Source organism: Peromyscus californicus, unplaced genomic scaffold (assembly GCF_007827085.1).
Source record: "Peromyscus californicus insignis strain IS unplaced genomic scaffold, ASM782708v3 Scaffold_4__1_contigs__length_199733344, whole genome shotgun sequence".
NCBI lineage: Eukaryota > Metazoa > Chordata > Mammalia > Rodentia > Cricetidae > Peromyscus > Peromyscus californicus.
The window spans coordinates 92,092,298-92,115,009 of NW_026294562.1; the positions used below are offsets into that span (position 1 = coordinate 92,092,298).

At 43.8% G+C, this 22,712-nt stretch overlaps 1 protein-coding gene across 2 annotated transcripts in view; it reads left to right on the forward strand.

Moving 5' to 3' along the window:
• Window positions 1-22,712, forward strand: part of Galnt18 (polypeptide N-acetylgalactosaminyltransferase 18) — a 322,350-nt gene that overhangs the window by 239,902 nt on the left and 59,736 nt on the right. The gene's annotated exons all lie outside the window — the stretch shown is intronic.

The following is a 22,712-nucleotide window of genomic DNA, read 5'->3' on the forward strand; positions in this document are numbered from 1 at the left end:
AGTAGACATAGAGGACCAGCTGGACAAGAGAGACCCTCAGAGTCACTTCCCCATGACTGTCTTCTCCACAGTGGACCATAGAACATTCCCAAAGATGGTTATATGAGCTCTAACAAGAAATAAACTCCTGGGGAATAAACAGTATAACACAGCCACACTCATTTCCTGCGGCTTTCTGACCCTACATAGTAATAGCCAGACCCACAGGCTATCCTGCACCTTGATGCTGAGGGCTCTCTATAGCTATTAGCTCATGGTGTGACTTTGTGAGAGGTGCCATTCTCTTTCTTACCCTATGAGAACATTTACTAGGCTTCCTGGCTCTTTCCTCTTGGCCTGTGAAAGGGAAAACCCAGAATGACCCCCCTCCTCAATCAGGAAGGTATATTGGGTGTCCTGGCATTTGGTAAAAATGTACTGATGGCTATAACGAAGGGTTATCATGTCCAGGAAGTGCCCCTGACAAACCCATGGCTTGAGTCTTGACATATCCCCGTAATCACTCCAACGGTCTTTAATAACCCATCACCCACATACCATAGGTTTGCTGACCTTAGAAGGGACCTTGTACCTCCTGGTATCTTTTTCTTGTGAAATTTTCCTTCTTACAGCCAGCCCGTTCATACCTCATGCAGACCTCCTCCAAAATCTGATCCAACTGACTCCACCTTTGACCCTTTGGACATGGTACATGCACCTGGTGTCTCTAGGTCCAGACCTTCAGTTCCCACTTAAGAATCTACCCTCCTCTTACTTTTAGCCTTGTATTCCCACTCCACAGCGCCAGCAGCTGGCCTCGGGCAACCCTCTACTTAACCCTGCAAGGGAGACCAAATGCCAACAGGGAGCATCCATCCCATAACCCCTGAAAGACCAAACAGTGCTCTGGGGCCCAGCTCGCCCCAGACTTAACACTAGGCTTTGAGGACTGGCTGAAAGAACTGCCTGTATGAAGCTGAGCTTGGAAAATACTTCAGACACCTGTATTCACTGGCACTCCAAGCAATTGCTTTGGAGGCAGTGGGAATGCACAGGCTGATGGGGAGCTAATGTATTCATAGAGGACAGCGCCTGCATAATCACCCTCATTTCTCCAGCTCTCCCTCCGCTGGTCATTTATTCACCACCCGCTGGTGTCCCCGCCATCTCATTTCAGCACTGCTCCTGGATAAATGCTTGCCCCCAAACACAATCTGTTTCACCAGGAGCAGCTGTCAGGAATCGGCTGAGCGGGCAGCACCGCCTCCGGTCACTTGTGTTCTTTGGGTAAAAATGTCCAGAAATGGGGAAAGGAATTAGATTTGTGAACTCTGCTTCCAACATATGTGTGAGTCAATCACAGAGTGCTGGTGATGTCTGGCTTGCCTTCCTTAAATTATAAAGCTATTTTGGAGTGTGGGCCTGGGTGAGGCTCTTGAATATGTGTTAAAATATCTTTGGGTCTTTTCGTGTTCAGGGTTTCAAATAAAGTATAAAATATCGCCAGGCTTTGTTTTCCCACCATCCCTCTCCTCCCACTGGACAGAGATGAAGCATCATTGATGACAGAGGAAAAGGAGGCTTTTAGAGCAGGGCCCAGCCCCTGTAAGCTGGCGGAACTAAGCACACAGGGAAGGACCACTTCATTTGTATTCTGGTTCCTCCTTGACAGGGTGCAGAATCTCTGATCGTTTCCCCTTGGGATAGTCTCCTATGTGTGGTTATTGCTACCTATTTTTCTTTTGTGCTTTATGAGCTAATATCTCAAGTGCCTCAGTTTCCTCCCTGAGAAAATAGTATTTCTAATTACCCCTCAGGATTGTGTGCCAAACTGAAGACACAGCTCGTCACATCTGCCTTACGCAGCCCCAGCTTGTGCAAAGCCCTTACCTATTTTGGAACATGAAAATAAAAAAAATGGTTTGCACATGTTGAACACCTGCTGTATGTTTAGGATCCTGCTAGGCATTCTCTTCTTCTTTCTCTGTGTTCCATGTGTGCATGCGTGTGGGGTGTGCATTCTTTAATTTTGTATGTGTGTGGGTGTGCACGCACACAGGTGCTTCTGCATGTGGAAGCTCCAAGGTTGACGTCTGGACTCATCCTCATCCCACTGAATTCTGTAAGGCAGGACCTCTCAGTCAAACCCAGCACTCACATGTGGCTTGTCTTGCTAGCCAGCCTGCACTGGGGATCTAGTCTCAGCCTTCTGGGGTAGAATTGCAGGCGTCACACCACTGAAGCATCACGTGGGTCTGGGGTCTGCACTCTGGTCTTCATGCCTGCATTAGTAGCTGAGCCCTCTTCCCAACCCCAGGGCAGTTAAAAAATGCTACCTATCCACAGAATACCCTAAAGTAGACCTTCTTATGGTATCCCCTTTATCAGTAGAAGAAACTGAAATTATGAACTTGCACGTGTTCCAAGGTCATGAAATCTGTAAAATACAGAGGAAAAGACTTCAGTCTGGGTCATTATGGCTCAATAAACACACCACAGTGATCAAGGCCAGGACCCGAGTCCTTTGAAACCCTTCCCCAAGAAGTATCACAATGTTTGTGCTTTCTTTCTCCTTTAGACTCGGTCTCGCATGTTGACTCCTATTTTACACTCAAGTCTAGTAAGCCCCCTGCCCCCATCCCTGGTTTCTGAGTCCACCAGGCAGTGAGGAAAGAGAGAGCCATTGTAGCAGGATGAACAAGTAAGAAATAAGAGCAGACATGAACAGAAGACTGAAATTTTGTATACTCTGTGGCTCAGAAAGTTCAAGGACATAAAAATGTGTCTCAGAGCTGGCAAGGACATAAGAAACAGATAGAGACTGGTATGGGCTGAATTGAATCCCTCCCCCAAATGTCCAGAAATCCTAATTCCTTACCTGGGAATATGAGCTTATGTGGAAGTAGTCTCCGCAGGTGCAATCAGGCTACAATGAAGTCATACTGGATCAGGGTGTACACTAACCAAATGTGGCTGGTATCCTTTAAAGAGGAAAATTTGGACCAAGATGAACATGGAAGAAGACAGCCATGTGAAGCTGGAGGCAGAGGTTGGAGCTGTGATGCCACAAGCCAAGGAATGCTTAAGGCTGGAAGAGGTAGACAGGATCACCCCCTTAAAGGCTCTGATGGGAATGTGGCCCTTCAGCATCACACCTTGAGTGGGGCTTCTGACAACCATAACTGTGGGTAAATACATTTCTGTCCATTTAGCAATCTCACATGGTGGTTTGTCAGAGTGGCCCAAGGAAACTCATGGAGACCAAAAATTCAGATGAGTGCATGCTATCTGAGGAACCTGGTGACATTTAAACTTCCCTTCTCTCAACTGTGTACAGTGAGCTTGCTTCACCTCCCATGGAGCTGGGATTTCAAAGACCTGTTTTCCCAATATAAAGTATAAATGATCTGTGAAAAACAACCCATCTTAACCAGGCTACAAAAATGCCCACAGCTAGAGGCCCATGGAACAAGTGATGATAGTTTTTTAAACATCATAGAAAGAAGTAAGAGGGTTTAAAAAAAAACACAAAAGCAGATACTACAAAAACAACAGACAAACAAATTAGATCTAGATTGTAAGAGTTTTCAAAGTATTGAATCAGACACAGGATGGAAAATCTGTTGTATAATGATCGATTTATTTATTGTGTGTATGTGTTTGTGTGTGAGAGAGAGTGTGTGTCATATAGATGTGGTGTATGTACACCTGTGGGGGGGAGGGTGTCTGCACCTGTGCACATGTGTGGATGATGTCATATGTGCGGCTTTATTACTCTCCACATTCCCTTGAGACCACACCGAGCTCTTTGTGTGGGTGCTGAGATTGGAACGTGGGTCTTCAAACTTGTCTAACAAGCGCACCAAGCCATTTCTCCAGCCCCTAAGAATTCATATTTTAACCTCTTCCAAAAAGAATGAAAAATATGAATAAGAAGAGACTTTACAACTAATTTATGTTTAGTTTTTTGTTGTGGTGACAGGACTTCTGAGAAAAACAGCTTAGGGGAGGAGAGACTTCACATGGGCTCAGGGTTTCAGAGGTCTCGATCCATGGTTTCCTGACTCTCATTCCTCATCCTGGGATGAGGTGCAGCATCATGGCACTGAGCATACGGTGAAGCAGAGAGACTGTAGTAGTTACATTTTTTTTGCTGTTACAAGAAGCAGCATAAAAGATTTATTTCAGCATACAGATGTATGGGATGCATTTGATAATGGAAGGAAAGTTGTGACAGCAGGAACTTGAGGCAGATGGTCACATTCATGTATAGTCAGTGTCTTAGGGTTTTATTGCTGTGTAGAGACACCATGACCATGGCAACTAATTGGGGCTAGCTTGCAGTTTCAGAGTTTTAATCCATTATCATGGCAGGAAACATGGTGGCATGCAGGCAGATATGGTGCTGGAGAAAGAGCTGATCCACAGGTAACAGAAGTGAAGACCATGACACTAGGCCCAGCTTGAGTATGTAAGACCTCAAAGTCTGCCTCCACAGTGACACACTTCCTCCAACAAGGCCACACCTACTCCATCTAACAAGGCTATACCTCCTAATAGTAACACTCCCTCTGTGCTATCTTCAAACCCATGAGTCTATTGGGGTCATACCTATTCAGGCCACCACAGTCAGTAAATAGAGAGAGGTGGATGTGGTGCTCAGCTTGCTCTCATATTTATGCTGTCCAGGACCCAGTCCATGGAATGGTGCTGTCTACCTGAAGGGAGGCTCTTCACACCCCAATTAACCCAGTCTAGATATTCCTCACAGACTTGCCCAGAGGGTTGTCTCTCTGGTGATTCTAGGTTCTGTAAAGGTGACAATCAACACCATTCTCACTCCTCAATGTAAGGGAGCAGGGAAAAGGAGAAAGATCAAGGGGCAATGGACAAGACATACATCCAAAGGCATAGCTTCCAAGACACACTACTCCAACAAGGCTCCACTTCCTCCTAGCTCACTTCAGCTATGAACTCAACAGTGAATTAATCTATTGATGAGTTAGTGCCCTCATAATCCAATCAACCAGTAGTGCCACCAATCAATTAATACATGAGCCTTTAGAGACATTTTATCGCTAACCCATAGCATTTAGTTTTACTAGGACAAATTTAAAAATGTAAAAAAAAATGAAGCTAAGAGTTCAGTAGATAGGTTGAACAAATACATGAACATTATTAAAATAATAAAACTAGCAAACCAGACAATATATCTAAAGGAATCGCTCAAAATCAACCCAGAGAGACGAAGAAAAATATATATGGTGGAGAGTTAGGCAGAGCAGAGAGAATATAATACTTTACAAATCCAAATGGCGATGGTAAAAGGAGAAGATTGGGCAAAAGCGATTATTTTAGGAAATAGTGTCTTGAATTTTCCCAACTAACATGCCAATTCATAGAAACTCAACTTGTCCAAATTAGGATAACTATGAAGACATACACTGTATATATGTACATATGTATGGTGAAACAGCAGACTCCCAAAGACAAGAACTTACACCAGTAGGAGAAAGAGAAACTACCAAAAAAAAAAAAAAGCGATGAACATCCAACTTTTCATTGCAACCATGAAAGGCAAGAGACTATGGAATCCTCTTTTCAATATGCTGTGAAAATGCTTGTCATGCTATATGTATGTATCCCAAATAACACCACTCAAAGGAGGGTAAGATACACACACACACATTTGCTCATGCAAGATCTTCATTAGAATAAGTTAAAAAATATTTAAATTTGGGACAAGAAAGATGATCCCCAAAGGAAATCTGAGATTAAAGAATAATGATGATAAATAGGTAAGTCTAATAAAATTTGAAGTGGAATGAAACACAAGAGTACTGCCTGTGGGATTATTAAAACTAAGTGCATATTAATGGGAGCTATAGGCTAGGGGGGTGGATTTGTTGTAAAATGTCTATTTGTTAGTGATAGAAAGGTCACTGGTTGACTTTAAAGTTTGGTAACTTAAGTAAACAAGTTAAAGTTTCTAGGGATGACATGAAAAGCACAGAAAGAAGAAACATGACTTCAAAATCAGTTGATGGAAAATGAAATATGAATATGCTATAAGAAGACAGAAATATATGTATACAACAGCTTGTGCAGAGAGACAACACAGGCCTGGTTATATCAGTCAATCTACATGAACTAAGTCAAAAGATGAGTAATTTTAGACTCGCTTAAAAGTTTACTTAGCAATGGGCTGCTTACAAGAAACATATCTGAAATAAGACACAGAAATGATAAAAATCCAAAAGTATAGGAAAATCCATAGTGGTCAGATACTAACCTAAGGAAAGTTATTATATTAACTTCAGAAAAGAAGTACCATTATAATTAAAAGTTCTAAAAATGATAAATGTGAAATTCATCTAGAATCTATTGTCAATTTACTAACTGAACAATATAAAGTTGTATACAGAAAAAAATCCACAGGGTCTACAGAGATGACTCAACAGTTAAGAGCACTGGCTGCTCTTCCAGAGGACCCAAGTTTGATTCTCAGCACCCACATGGTGGCTAACAATTGTCTGTGACTCCAGTCTAAGATGATCTGATGCCATTCTTTGGCCTTTGTGGGCACCAGGCATACATGAGATGTGCTGACATAGATGTAGACAAAATACTATACACATGAAATAATTTTTTTATTTAAAAAGAAAATAAAAAACAGTGGAAACACACTGAGATGTCAGCAACTCTGATAGCATAGTGGAAGGCTTCATTACATCTCAAGTAGTTGACACACCCAAACAGTTAATAAGTTGAATCCAAATGGCATCTAAAAGCTGCTGAATGCATTTTTCTCCTAGAGCAAATAGAATATTCATGGATATTGACCACATCTTGGGGGATAAGACAAGACACAACAAATATCAAGGGTTTGTCTCACAGGGAGCATATTCTCATACCAAAATGGAATTAAGTTAGAAATCCATGACCAAAAATTGCAGACAAACACTATCATCTTTGAAAATTATGAGACATGCTTCTAAAAATCCATAATTTAAAGAAGAAATTGTGTCAGAAATTTGAAAATGCCTTGACCCAAGTGATAACAAATATGTATGGTGCATATGTTGTGTGAGTGCAGCTCAAGTTTAGCTTAAGGGAAACTATCTGGGATCCCATTCCTCCATTAGAAATAAAAGCTGAATAGTAACAGTATATAAGTAGTTAGAAAAAACAAAAGAATAAAAATAGTAGAAGAAAATAACAAAGAAGTGCTTTGCCTGCACATTTTACAACATCCCTGAGCTGTCCCCATGGTGGAAGTGGACCAGGACCTGGAGAGAAAACATCAGGGTTGAAGACCTCAAAGGCTTAAGGTGAGTGGAAGACAGCCCTGGAAATGGTCCAGGAAGCTGGCCCAGATAGACACTGACATCTATATTGCATGAGAGGGACTACACCCTGGGAAATTATCTGTAGTTCTTGACTATGAAGACCCCGGAAGTGGGATTTTTTGGTTATCTCTGACTCATTCTCCACACATTTGTATGTTCAGATATTTGGGTGCTCTTCTAGCTGTTGAGTCATTCCAGGAAGTCCTGACGATGTCATGAATGTCTGCCAGCATCCCGGATTGACTACAAAGATAAAAAACAAACAGAAATGAATTCACATTCTACTTCTTTATGCAGGATATAGGCAGGACTATTCTCATGATGGTGCAGAACCCAGAATTAGAATTGGTGATTACAGCATGTTCTGTCCTATAAGATGATGTGGTTGGAGTTGTTGACCATTATACTTGCTAAAATCTTGAAAATGTAGCCACCTAATAGAGATAAAGTAAAAAAAAAAAATGCTAGGAATATAAAAAGGCTCATTGATATGGGTATCTACAATTAAGAACATATAACGAACAAGTTTGTGCTATAATTTGAAAATACCAACAAATAATACAAATTTGTGGAATGGTATATTTATGAGAACTGACAGGAAGAAATCAACACATAAACCTATCCCATGATAATGAAAGAAATTGAATCTATAGTTTAAAATATTCTCACAAATAAAAACCTAGGACTAGGTTGTTTCACCATTACACACTACCAAGGTCTCAAAGATCAAAACATAGCTAAGCATCTAGGGAGAGTCTGGGGTTATAGCACAATTGTTGAAGATCTTAACATTCCTGATGTGTAAAAGAAAATTCCCAATTGTATTTTGTGTGTTTGTTCAATAAGACAAAAGGGACACACACACACACACACACACACACACACACACACACACACACACACACACACACACACGTGTTTCTTAACTGATATTCATGAGCTGTATGGAATTGCCATGGAGAAACATGGGAAGCCTTGCCTGCAATTAGTCCTTACAATTGAACTCTTTAATATGAACTCATCCTCCTATGGCAGAAACCAGGGGGGTTAGAGGGGAGGAAAGAATGCCCCCACTGCAGCCATTACCCTATTCATAGTGTCTAGATCAGGCAGCCAGAAGACAGGGACCTCCTCTCCACCATGCTCTCACTGTGGTGATCTGTGCCTGGATTAAGCTGTTTGGTATTACCACACAGAAGAGTTAACTACAGACAAGGCCTTGTTGGGCAGCCATGGGATATACACAAGTCATTGCTCCTGTCTGAGTGCCAGGCTTTCTTACTGGGGTTTCTCATGGGAGTTTAGAGCCTCTGATTTGGAATATTCTTTATCATTTGGCCCTTTAGACAATGGCCTCCTATGCTGATGACTCTTAAATAGCATTTTCATCCTCCAGAATGGTCCTCAACTGCCTGTCCCTGAGACTGAATCGCTGCCTTCCTTCTTTATTCCTTAGTGTGAGCCTTGCTCCCTTTACCTGCTGTTTCTTAGCCACTTCACTGGGACTGACTATGAGGTGAGCTCTTTCTGTGCAGGATTCTGGCCCTTTTCCTCATGGAGCCAAGTATCATCTAGGATGGGAAGAAGTCTAAGTGACTGGCTGCACATTTTGGCCTTTGAAGGCACATAGAATCATTCAAAGTTCTTCATCTACAAAGCCTTTAACGACTTAAAAAAGCTAGAGTTTGTACCTAGGGGCTCTCTCTACCTCAAACCATGACCCCTCGAGCCCCATGCAGGCTTCTGTTGTCCTGTCTACCAGAACTCACCCCCTCATAAACCTTCTCTCTCAGCCGTGGGGACCCTAGTTCACACCTGCCCATGCCTCAGAAAAACACCTCCTCCACAGGCATGCAGGAGGAAAGAAGCGAAAGTGGGGGAAGAAATCGAGCAGACCTCACAATGACCTTGTCCCCAGGTATCAAAAACACCCCTATGGATGGGAGTGTGGCTCAGTGGGAGAGTGCCTACCTCGAATGAACAAAGAAGATCTGGGTTCCAGCCCCAGCACCACATAAACCAGTAATAACTCCTGTAATCCCAGTACTCAGGCAGTAGAGGTGGGAGAATCAGAGGTTCAAGGTCATCCTTGGCTACACAGTGAGTTCCAGGCCAACCTGTGATATGCCAAACTCTATCTAAAAATAAATAGATGACGGATAGATAGATAGATAGATAGATAGATAGATAGATAGATAGATAGATAGATGTTCTTAGTTTCTGCAGGAAGATAGTCTAGTGTTTCTATATCCATCATCAGCAAAGTCAGTGCCTTTCATCACTCCTTCCAGAATTCTTCCCTTACAATTATCCTTTAGAGTGCACACACATAGTGCTATAGCAAGCTAGATATTATTATCCTGACACCGTTAGATGATTCCACATGTTTATGTTGGCCCTGAAAGTTAATTCATCCTTATACTTTATTATCTCATTATCATAATTATTATTTTTAACAACAACTATAACAAGAAGAAATAAATTTAGATACTCCATAAACACTAAACTGCTCTGTATAAAGCATACGATTAATCTATCCATTGTCCACGTGACATTTATGTTATAGAAACATGCTGCCACCCATTTTAAACAGTGTTTTTTAAGGCATATATTAACTTATATATGTTATATCCCTGCCAAACTTTTTAGTCAAATGGTGTTCAAAATCAGCATTGTAACGGAAGAAAACTGATTCAGGTTAACTAGAAATCAAAGGGGTGATTAGAAGGCATTTGGGTCTTGGCCACTCTGACAGGTGAGGCCTGGCTCTCTGGGTGCAACTTTAATTTGTGTAACTATTGTGAAGAAGCAGGCTTTTCACACAGCTGAGACCATCCACATTACCATCTCCTGTGAGCTGCTCATACCTTTGGCCCACTTGCCGTGTTGTTAATCTCTGTTTTTAGGATGTCTGCACATTAGTAGCAGTAATGCCTTGTCTATCATATAATTTAAACTTCCCTCCCAAGTGTGTTATGTGACTTTTGTTTTTGCTATGAAAGGACAGCTTTATTTTATTTAGACAAGGTCTTACTATAGCCAATGCTAGCCTTGGCCTCACTTGGTCCAGCCTTGCCTCTGACTTGTAATCCTCCTGCCTCCACTTCTTGTATTACCATACCCAGCCTAGGTTGCTTTTTCAAAATCAAGCAAATGTATCAGCCTTTCCCTTCCTATCCAGGTCCTTAAGAAAATCTGACCCATTCCTGGTTGTAGAGAATTTCACCTACGCCTTCTCCTTGCATATCATATCTTTCACATTTTAATCTCCAATTTTTTTTCAAAATCAATCCTGACATAATGTGAGGGATGGACCAGTCTTATTTTTCTCCATGAACATCCTACCACATTCTGTCTTAATTCATTTCCTGTTGCTATAGCAAAATGCTGGAGAGTGGGAGATTTGTAAAGAATAGAAGTTTGCTTTTGCTCATGGTTCTGGATACAGAAGTCTAAGGCACAGCCCCAGGGCTCTCTGGCCTCAGTAGGGATCTGGGCCACACTGCAGTATGGTGTAATAGGAACAATCAGCAGTATGTTCAGAAGACACAAAACACAGAGTTGAAGAGTGTAACAGCTGAGGCTTTTTCAAAGTGGTGCATATTTGTATGGAAAATGATGAATTTCAAAATGATGAGTTTTCATAATGAAAATGATGTTTCAGAAGTTTTTAAAATAAAAACCATCATGTACTTTGACTCTGTCCACTCCCCTGTACCCTCTCCTGTCACCCCCTATTCTTTCCCATTATTTCACTTCACCTCCCCCAAGAAGTATCCCTTTGTGTATGTTTGTGTGGGGGTGGGTGGGTGTACCTACATTCCACAGATGTGAGAAACACAATATTTGTCTTTACGGACCTCACTCACTTTGCGTAATATGTTGCCCTCCAGTTCCACCCCCAGAACCATGAGAATCAACCTGGTTCCCCATGATTAGTGTCACCATGGTTGACATGCCAGTCTAATCAGCCACTGGAAAAACAGTGTTGTGAGCTTAATGTTTCTGAATTGGACTTGGACTGCAGGACCTTTGTGGGGTCTTTGATGCAGTAATTCCAACAGCAGTAAGTGTACAACTCAGAGACCCTGCTCACACTTTTTAGGTGATATTCCCAAAAAATTAACAAACAAGAAAACAAATTCTGAATTGTGAAAATACAAATGAGAGAGGTGGAGGCAGGAGGATGAGAACTTCAAGGCCATCCTTGGCTACACAGTGAGTTTGAGGCCAGCTGGGAGTACATGAGACAATGCATTAATTAGTTATGTTCTGTTGTTGTGATAAAATACCATGACCTAAAGCAACTAAGGACGAGTCTATTTTGTTTATGGTTCTAGAGAGCTAGGTATTCACAATGGCAGGGAAGGCTCAGTGGCAGGAATAGGAAGCTGAGAGATCACATTTCAACCTTACACAGGAAGGAGAGAAAGCAGGCAGGAAGTAGGGGGAAGCCGTGAACTCTGAAAGCCCACCCCCAGTGATGGAATTTCTGCAGCAAGGCTGCACCTCCTAAAGGTTCCACAACCTTCCCAAACAGCACCACTAACTGGGAACCAAGCGTTCAATCACATGAGCCTGTGGGAGACATCCCATTCAAACCACCACACTCACTGTCTCAAAAACAAAAATTAAATGTAAATGATCGCATATGACTGACAGTGAAGATAACACAAACTATAGAAAATGAACATAGTAAACACAGAAAGAAAAATCTTGTTGAAGAAATGAGTATTTAAGAATTTAGGTCTGCAAAATTTGATTGAAGGAAACAAAACTGAGTAGGAATTGTTGACACAAAAGAAACCTGTATAAAGGTAGTCACAGTTGTAGAGTGTGGTGTGTGTGGAAGCATCCCCGTGGAAGAAGCCCATCATAGTTGGCAAATAGGTTTTAAAAGTGTGAACCCTGTGATAATAATACTAATAAGATAAAATTAGAAATTAGTCTGGAAGAAAATGCAGCACTCTGAGCATCATTTGAACGAAGCCACAAGACAGAGTCCAACCTGTGCAGGGTCACTTGGCAAGGAAAGATCCTGTGTGTGCTGTAGGGGCGCTGAGGATGGTCGGGGGATGGTCTGTCTCTGGGAGTTGAGTGAGGGTCTCTAGAGGAGCTGGCTACCAGCTAACCAGCTTTGAGCTTTACCTTCTGCAGGTAAGACAGAGGAGGAGAGCTCTGGGGGGTAGAAGTGGAGTTATAGGATTCTTGACAGACAAAAAGGAGAGTGACCACAGCTGTACATCAGAACATGGCAGAAACATGGAGGGACCAGCGTGCATGTGCAGAAGTAGGCAAGACAGAGGCACAACTTTATCTGATAACAAACCACTCTTTTTTATTGGTGTGTGTTTTTATATAAAGCAACAGGTTTCATAATGACATTTTGAATCAAATATTCCATGTAGTCTAACCACATCACTTCCCACACCTATTCCTCTCTCTCCACTCTCAGTCCCCCTTCTCAAGTAGAACCCCCTTTTATTTTCATGGTGTGTGTGTGTGTGTGTGTGTGTGTGTGTGTGTGTGTGTGTGTATTCTAGGTTCTACATGTAAGAAGAAGTATGTGGTATTTGTCTATCTGGGTCTGATTTACTTTGGCTATGTTGTAATGCTAAAAAGGAGAGTCTGGAATAGATATAGCAGAGTTACCAAATGTCAAAAGATGATTGGTCACTGGTGATCTAGAAGTCAGACTTCGGTGGGCTATCAGTTCATCTTGACTTTTCAACATCTTTTGTTAAGATGGGGTACCATGTAGCCCAGGCTGGTCTGGAACTTGCTATGTAGTTGAGGATGGCCATGAACTCCTGATCCTCCTGCCTCTACCTCCCAAGTTCTGGGATTATAAGTATGCACCACCATGCCCAGCTGGTTTGCCAATGACTTGAGTAATTGTGAGTGCCCTGGGACTGAGAGATCCCTGGCCACAGCATTGGCTTCTAAGGTGGGCGCAATGACTTTAAGGGCCACAGAAGAAAGACATCATTTCCTAAGGCAGACACACGCCCACAGTTGGGAGTAGGCCACTTGATGACTTTGAAGCCTGTTAGGCCACAGGCTGGAAGAAGACATAGGTAATCAGAGGAAAAGCTTCGATTGCTATATGTCATTCACTGATGACTTGTGTATATTATCTCATCACTTTTTCTACAAGCCTTGTGATTTCCATGTTGTTATCTCTGCTTTGTGAACTAGAGCTAAGTCTATGGTTGACCCAAGCCAGTTGGAGCTACGATGGAGAGCAACATGAATAACATGTGTGGGTTGTTTTTTGATTGTTTTGTTTTGGGGTGTGTGTATGTGTGTGTGTGTGTGTGTGTGTGTGTGTGTGTGTGTGTGTGTGTGTGTGTGTGTGTGTGTGTTGTGTGAGTAAAACACATGAGCCTTGCCACTGATTTTTGTTTTGTTTTGCTTTGCTTTTTCAAATACTGGGACTAAGACCAGGGACTGAACCCTGGCACATCCTGGACAAGTGCTCTACAACTGAGCTACATCTCAGCTCTCTTCTTACTGTTTATTTTTAAAACAGGATCTTACTAGCTTTCTCAGGCTGCCCTTGAATTCATTCAGAAGCCAGCGAGGCTTTGAACTTTAGATCCTCCTGCCTCAGACTCTCACATAGCTAGGATCACAGACCTGTGCTACCAGGTCCAGGTTCTGCCTCTTTTTTTTTTTCTTTTTTTTTTTAAATTTTATTTTACAATACAATTCAGTTCTACATATCAACCACGATTCCCTTGTTCTCCCCCCTCCCGCCCTTCTCACCTTCCCCCCAGCCCACCCCCCATTCCCACCTCCTCCAGGGCAAAGTCTTCCCCGCGGACTGAGATCAACCTGGTAGACTCAGTCCAGGCAGCTCCAGTCCCCTCCTCCCAGGCCGAGCCAAGTGACCCTGCATAAGCCCCAGGTTTCAAACAGCCGACTCATGCAATGAGCACAGGACCCGGTCCCACTACCTGGATGCCTCCCAAACAGATCAAGCCAATCAACTGTCTCACCCATTCAGAGGGCCTGATCCAGTTGGGGACCCCTCAGCCATTGGTTCATAGTTCATGTGTTTCCATTCAGGCTATTTGTCCCTGTGCTTTATCCAACCTTGGTCTCAACAATTCTCGCTCATATAAACCCTCCTCATTCTCGCTAATTGGACTCCCAGAGCTCCACCCGGGGCCTAGCCATGGATCTCTGCATCCAGATCCCTCAGTCTTTGGATGGGGTTTCTAGCATGACAATTAGGGTGTTTGGCCATCCCATCACCAGAGTAGGTCAGTTCGGGCTGTCTCTCGACCATTGCCAGCAGTCTGTTGTGGGGGTATCTTTGTGGATTTCTGTGGGCCTCTCTAGCACTTTGCTTCTTCCTATTCTCATGTGGTCTTCATTTACCATGGTCTTCTATTCCTTGTTCTCTCTCTCTGTTGTTGATCCAGCTGGGATCTCCTGCTCCCCCAAGTTCTCTTTCCCTCGACCCTCGCCCTTCATTACCCCCACTCATGTCCAGGCTGTTCATGTAGATCTCTTCCATTTCTCCGTCATTGGGCGATCCCCGTGTCTGTCTTGGGGTCCTGTTTTCCAGGTAGCCTCCCTGGTGATGTGATTAGCAGTCCAGTCATCCTTGTTCCACATCTAGTATCCTCCTATGAGTGAGTACATACCATGTTTGTCTTTCTGAGTCTGGGTTACCTCACTCAGGATGATTTTTTCGAGATCCATCCATTTGCCTGCAAACCTCATGATGTCATTGTTTTTCTCTGCTGAGTAGTATTCCATTGTGTATATGTACCACATTTTATTTATCCATTCTTCAGTTGAAGGGCATCTAGGTTGTTTCCAGGTTTTGGCTATTACAAACAATGCTGATATGAACATAGCTGAGCAAGTGCTCTTGTGGTATGATTGAGCATTCCTTGGGTATATGCCCAAGAGTGGTATAGCTGGATCTTGGGGGAGATTGATTCCCAGTTTTCTAAGAAAGCGCCATATTGATTTCCAAAGTGGTTGTACAAGCTTGCATTCCCACCAGCAGTGGAGGAGAGTTCCCCTAGCTCCACATCCTCTACAGCATAAGGTGTCTTCAGTGTTTTTGATCTTAGGATACGGTCAACAAGGCAAAGCAACAGACTACAGAATGGGAAAAGGTTTTTACCAACCCCACATCTGACAGAGGACTGATATCCAAAATATATAAGGAACTCAAGAAATTAGACATCAAAATGCCCAACAGTCCAATTAAGAAATGGGCTATAGCGATCCCCAAGAAAGACACGGGGATCGCCCAATGACAGAGAAATGGAAGAGATCTACATGAACAGCCTGGACATGAGTGGAGGTAGTGAAGGGCGAGGGTCGAGGGAAAGAGAGCTTGGGGGAGCGGGAGATCCCAGCTGGATCAACAACAGAGAGGGAGAACAAGGAATAGGAGACCATGGTAAATGAAGACCACATGAGAATAGGAAGAAGCAAAGTGCTAGAGAGGCCCACAGAAATCCACAAAGATACCCACACAACAGACTGCTGGCAATGGTCAAGATACAGCCCAAACTGACCTACTCTGGTGATGGGATGGCCAAACACCCTAATTGTCATGCTAGAAACCCCATCCAACTACTGAGGGATCTGGATGCAGAGATCCATGGCTAGGCCCCGGGTGGAGCTCTGGGAGTCCAATTAGCGAGAATGAGGAGGGTTTATATGAGCGAGAATTGTTGAGACCAAGGTTGGATAAAGCACAGGGACAAATAGCCAAACAAATGGAAACACATGAACTATGAACCAATGGCTGAGGGGTCCCCAACTGGATCAGGCCCTCTGAATGGGTGAGACAGTTGATTGGCTTGATCTGTTTGGGAGGCATCCAGGCAGTGGGACCGGGTCCTGTGCTCATTGCATGAGTCGGCTGTTTGAAACCTGGGGCCTATGCAGGATCGCTTGGCTCAGCCTGGGAGGAGGGGACTGGACCTACCTGGACTGAGTCTACCAGGTTGATCTCAGTCCGCGGGGAAGACTTTGCCCTGGAGGAGGTGGGAATGGGGGGTGGGCTGGGGGGAAGGTGAGAAGGGCGGGAGGGGGGAGAACAAGGGAATCGTGGTTGATATGTAGAACTGAATTGTATTGCAAAATAAAAATTAAAAAAATTAAATAAAAAAAAAGAAATGGGCTATAGAACTAAACAGAGAATTCTCAACAGAGGAAACTCAAATGGCTGAAAGACATTTAAGGAACTGCTCAACATCCCTAATCATCAGGGAAATGCAAATCAAAACAACTCTGAGATACCACCTTACGCCTGTCAGAATGGCTAAGATCAAAAACACTGAAGGTCCTGCCTCTTTTATATATCATTTTGTATGTAATTCCCACCCTTGGAAGGTAGAAACAAGAGGGCCAGTGGTTTAAGACCATCCTCAGCTACATGGTGAGCTTTGGAAGCTAGCCTGGGCTATGAGACATTGCCTCAAAATTAATTAGTTTACTGATTGATTAATTTTAAAAGACATGGTAAGATAATCAAATAATAAAGTAAATTTCCCCCCACAGAACTGATACTCTACGGAGTTTTACGCTGTCCATCATTGGCTTAGTGACTTGTCTTGTTGCTGTGACAAACTGCCTGAAAAAGAAGCAAATATACAGGAAGAGGCGTTTGTCCTGGCTCACAGTCTCAGCACAGAATCCACCACGGTGGCAAAGTCATGGCAGCAGCACATTGGGGCAGCTGGCACGGTGCATCCACCGTTAAGCAGAGTGGGGGCTGGAGAGATGGTTCCAAGGCTAACACACTGACTGCTCTTGCAGAGGACATGGGGTTCAGTTCCCAGCACCTACATGGCAACTCACGACCATCCCTAAAGCTAGTTCCACGAAACTCAACTACCTCTTCCAGCCTCCGTTGGCACCATGGGTACTAGGCATACATGTAGTACACATTCATTCATGTATACAAAACACACATATAAAATACAAATTTTAAGAAGAAAATTAATCAATCAGTAAACTAATTAATTTTGAGGCAATGTCTCATAGCCCAGGCTAGCTTCCAAAGCTCACCATGTAGCTGAGGATGGTCTTAAACCACTGGCCCTCTTGTTTCTACCTTCCAAGGGTGGGGATTACATACAAAATGATATATAAAAGAGGCAGGACCTGGACCTGGTAGCACAGGTCTGTGATCCTAGCTATGTGAGAGCTGGGACTCAGCTCCATTTTTATCCAGTCCAGGACCCCAGATCACAGGTATGGTACCTACACTTATGGGGACTCTCCTCATTGTTTTTAACTTGGGGATAAAATACCTCACCAGCATTACAGGAGGCTAACCTAGTCTAGATGATCTCTCACAAGTGTGCCCAGAGGCTTATCTAAGGTGATCTAAATCCTGTCAAGTTGACTACCAATATTAACCATCACAATAACTAACTCATGTCAAAAACCACGAGAGAGCAGAATCCTCAGCCTCATTTTGCAGATGAAATCACTGAGACTCAGAGAATTCAGCTCATTTGCCCAAGTCCCTCAGATAAGTGGTGCACCTAACTGTGATGGTGGTTTAGCCTTATTTCAAAGATTCAAAGTTACCTTTCTGGACTCCCAGAATGCAAGAGAACATAGAACATTGGATGTGCCATAAGAAGGCCTTAGTGGGGCCAGTTGGTGTGGAGGGGAGGTGGCAGAAATAGAGAGGGTAGGAAGCCAGCAATTTATGGGTACCATTTGACCAGAGAGAGAGAGGTGAGGTGATTCCTTGATGGCTGGTGGTCTGGTGCCCAGTGATAGACGAGGCTGAGTGTCAGAGCTTTGGGAAAGCATGCACTCGACTAGCGAGAGCTTCTGGTCTGCCCATTCCCTTCTGGATGGTCAGCCATTGCTCTCTCTCCACTCTATTGGAATGTGTGCCATGATCCATGACCTTCTGGAATCCATGGCACTTCAAATCCCCAAGGCCTCTAAGATGTTAGCTACCTGATGCCTACTAGGCCCAGCTCTCTAGGTTGATGAGCACCCCTGTCTGAACTTCCACATACAAGGGAGTCTTGGTGCCAACCCAGAAACAAGTATTCCACCCTTCCCAACAGCTCCAAGGAGGTGCCTGAAACCACTGTGTGGCAGCCCCTTTTCCAAATAAGGTGTTGTTTTCTACACATCAGCCATACAGGAGTGAGTCTCTGCAGTCACAAGGCAGCAGCCGAACAGACACAGCTTCACAGTATGTTGTAAAAGTTTTACAGTTAGTAAAGATAAGTGCAAAATTAATCCCTGCAGAACAAAGCAATTTAAAAAAGCACATAATGAAGCAATTAGCTTGAAACGGTGGGGAGCAGAAGGTAGCACCCTCGGAGGATTGTGCTGGGAGGGGTCTTCACACCACGGCTTTGTTCCTTGTGCTGTTCAATGAGGGAACCATAGAAAAGCAGGATGAATGAGACAGGTGGACAGGATGGAAGTTGACAAAGGATTCTGGGAGTCAACTAAAGGAAATTTTATCTTCTGAATAAGCTAAGGCCAAGGGAGGAAAGAGCCATAAAAGCCATTATTGGAGCAATCCACAGAATTTGTTCATAGACTGTGGACTAGAAAGTAAGCGTGTGTCAACCCTGAATTTCCCAATTTGGAGGAAAAGGCAATACAAAAGCAAAAAAAAAATTAAAAATTAAAAAGATAAATAAAACAAAAAACCAGGAGTCAGCAATGTGTAAAGTCCCTGGGACACCTTCCTTCTCTACATTTCTCCCCCTTTTCTTCTTTTCTTGCAAACAAAACAAACAAACAAAACCTTAAAATTACATTTATTTATTTGTTTTTGTGTGTGTGTGTATGTATGCGGGTGCACATATGCACATGTTGGGGTACCTGTGGAAGTTAGAGGACAACTCCTTTTACTTGTGGATTCCAGGGATTGAACTCAGGTCATCAGGCTTGGTGGCAAGCCCCTTTACCCATTGAACCATCTCCCCAGCCCTCTTCTGCCATTTCTTTAGCTGGGCTGACCTGCTGGTCTGTTTCAAGGGCTGGAAGGGTGCTTCTTAGCAACCATTTGATTGTAGCTCTAATGTCCCAGGCTTGGAGCAAGGAACAAAGCCACACTGCAGGAAAATAGAGCTGGCGCTCCTTTCCTCTTTCTCCTTCTCAACATTATTGCAATGTAGATACTATCATGATTTCCTTAGATAAGACCCTTTCTTCTGGACAAACACGGAGCCTGTATGAGTCTGAGCTAGGTCCTCTGTGTATACGTTATGGTTGTGTAGCTTGGTGCTCTTGTGGGACTCCTAACAGTGAGAGTGGGGGTGTCTTTGACTCTTTGGCCTGCTCTTGGGACCCTTTTCCTCCTACTGGGTTGCCTTGCCAGCCTTGATATGAGGGTTTGTGCCTGGTCTTATTGTAACTTGTTCCGTGTTCAGTGGATATCTTTGGGAGGTCTGCTCTTTTTTGAAAGGAAATGGTGGAGGAGTGGATCTGGGGGAGAAGGGAGGTCAAGGAATGGACTGGGGGTGGGTGGAGGGAAGGGAAACTGCAATCAGGATGTAGTATATGAGAGAAGAAAAAGAGGGGGGAAAAAGACCCTTTCTTCTTAGAGATAATGGTATGGTATAATGGGACAGACCATTTTTTTAAGGACCAAGTCATAGATATATAATTATAAATTGTAAATGTACTGTGCTAGTCAACTCAAGCACCCTAACAACACTGCAGTAAGTGGCTTGGGTTGTGTACATTTCCTTTCTTGGTATTCTGGAGGCTGATAGTCTAGACCAGGGTGCAGGAGGGCCAGACCTGGTCAGGGCTCCCTTTCTGACTTCTAAACAGCCATCCCTCACCTTGTCTTCCCTGGCAGAGACAGTTTCTAGTGTCCTTTCCTCTTACAAGGGCACTTTATAGATCAACTGGTTCTCTCATATCGTGGAGTGGTGGGGAGGGAGGACCCAGAAGCTGGGACTCAGTGGAAGGACTGACGGTATTTGCTGACTTATTGGTTGTGGAAGGGGAGGAAATGACAGTTTGGGCGAATTATCGGTAGGTTTCAAGCTTGGGCTGTTACATGGATGAGGGGAGGTGAAGGACAGATGGGGAGGAAGAGAATGAAATCAAGAAGTCTGGTTTGGACCAGATGAGCTTGAGATATCTGAGTGGTGTGTAAGTGAGATGGGATAGGGGCAGCTGGGCATATCAGTCTCCACCGCAAAGGGTTTCAGTCTCCTCCTGCCCTGAACAGCACACAGCACCGGTGAGCCTCATAGCTGAGGGCCTTACAGTGATGGTAAGCATGAAAATACTGAGTGAGTGCTAAGCCCGTGGGAGGTGGTGAAGTAAACCTCTACAGTTACCCGATGAATTCTCACAGCTGCTCTTGGAATTGATCGGTTCTGTCTCCACTTTCCATACAAGGAAACTGTGAGAAGATGAGATGAATTGCCTCCGGGCACCAGGTCAGCAAACGGGAATTAGGTGATTTCACACCAAACTGTTTGACCAGAGTCTCTGCTCAGAACCATGATGGTATCATGTCTTCCAAGAGATATACTTTGGGTCCATTTTCTACTCTGCTTCGGAAGTGTGATGTGACCTTGAACTTCAGCGTGTTCGCCTGGGAAGTGACTAGTGTGGTCCCCTTCAAATAAGCTCCTCTGTGATGCCGATTCCCTTTGTAAAGTCCGTTGCTAACATGGTGTCAGCTAGGTGCTTTTCGGCAAGGACATTTGTGAAGATGCCCAAGTTGACAGTTCATGTTGATATGTACTAACGGGCAAATGCCTTTCAAAGCACTCCTAGCACATCAGATGTGTCGGCAGTTTTCTCAGGGTTGTGGCAAAATGTGTCACCCAACAGTCTAAGGGAAGAAAGGTTTCTTTGGCTCATGGTTCGGGGGAATTGCAGTCCACCATCCTGCCTGGCTAGCCAATAGGAAGAGCTTACCAGGAAGAAACCGGGGATAATACACCCTCAAAGACCCTCCCTCCAGCTAGGCCTTCCAAAATAGGAATAAAATGTTCAAATCTAGGCTGGAGAGATGGCTCAGAGGTTAAGAGCACTGGCTGTTCTTCCAGAGGTTCTGAGTTCAATTCCCAGCAACCACATGGTGGTTCACAACCATCTATAGTGTGTTCTGGTGCCCTCTTCTGGCCTGCGGTTCAGGCATATGTGCAGGCAGAACACTGCATACATTTTATATATATATATATATATAAAGTTCAAATCTGTTGAGTCTGTAGGGGAAGTCTACATTCAAGCCATAATATCAGCTTTTGTTATCTGAATTCTAAGCACATGACAGACAAGCTCCTTACAACAGATTGCATTCTGGGAAGAAAAAATGATTCCTTGGATTTCGTTTCCACAATCTCTTTTTAAAAAACATTTTATTTATGTGTATGCATTTGTGACTGCTAGTGCACCATGTGCATGCAGGATCCCTCAGAGGCCAGAAGAGGGTGTCATATCCCCCAAAACTGGAGTTGCAGGTGGTTGTGAGTTGCCTGATGAGGGTGCTAGGAACTGAACCCAGATCCTCTGTAGGAACAACCAATGCTCCTAACTGCTAAGCCATCTCACTTGTTCCCATCTCTACTATCTTAATGGTAAACTGGGGAGCCCCACTGAGACAAACCTGGCGGAGGTACTTGGGTCAGATTTGTATCTTTGATGCCTAATTCCAGGGCCTGACTTGTTCCTGACTCATCTTAGTGACACTAAAACCATCTGCCATCAGATTGTGCCCAACCCTATCCTGGGAGGGACAGTGTGTGTGCTTTCCTCCTGTGTTCTGGTTGCCCTGGTTTCAGAAAGGGGCTCTTCCGGGCTTACCACGGCAATTGTCTTGGACGTTGGCTTAGAGACATCCTTTGAGCCAATGTCATTCTTTGGGAGAGAAGGGGCATCTGTTACGGATAGCCAGTTTGAATTTGATTGGGACAGGCTAATGGACCATTCATATGTGTGGGATGTGCTTCTGATTAGATTAAGCCTCCGAGAGAGGAAAGAAACAGCCACTGATTAAAGACATAAAAAAGGAAACACTTTAAATGAGTAAGTAGCTCATCTTCATACAGCAAAGTAAAAATTAAACACAGTCCATGGGTCTGCTCTGCACAGCAGCTGGATGGATAGAGAAAGCGGTCCACAGAGGAAAATGTCTCACAGCTACTGAGAGAGCCTTAACCCAAATGCAAAAAGTAAGTGAAGGGCCTGGTTATCTGGGTGGAGTGACTCTTCTTACCAGGGAAGGGTAAGGTTTTATTTGACTGTTTGAAGGTTGGTCCTTGACTTCCTAGGACACTCAAACTCAGCACCAGGGATGATAATGGGGCCAGAGATCTTGGTTCAAAGAAGTGATTAGTGTCCTAGCACATGTGGGAATGGACCCACTAGGCACTTGGCTAATGGTCTCTC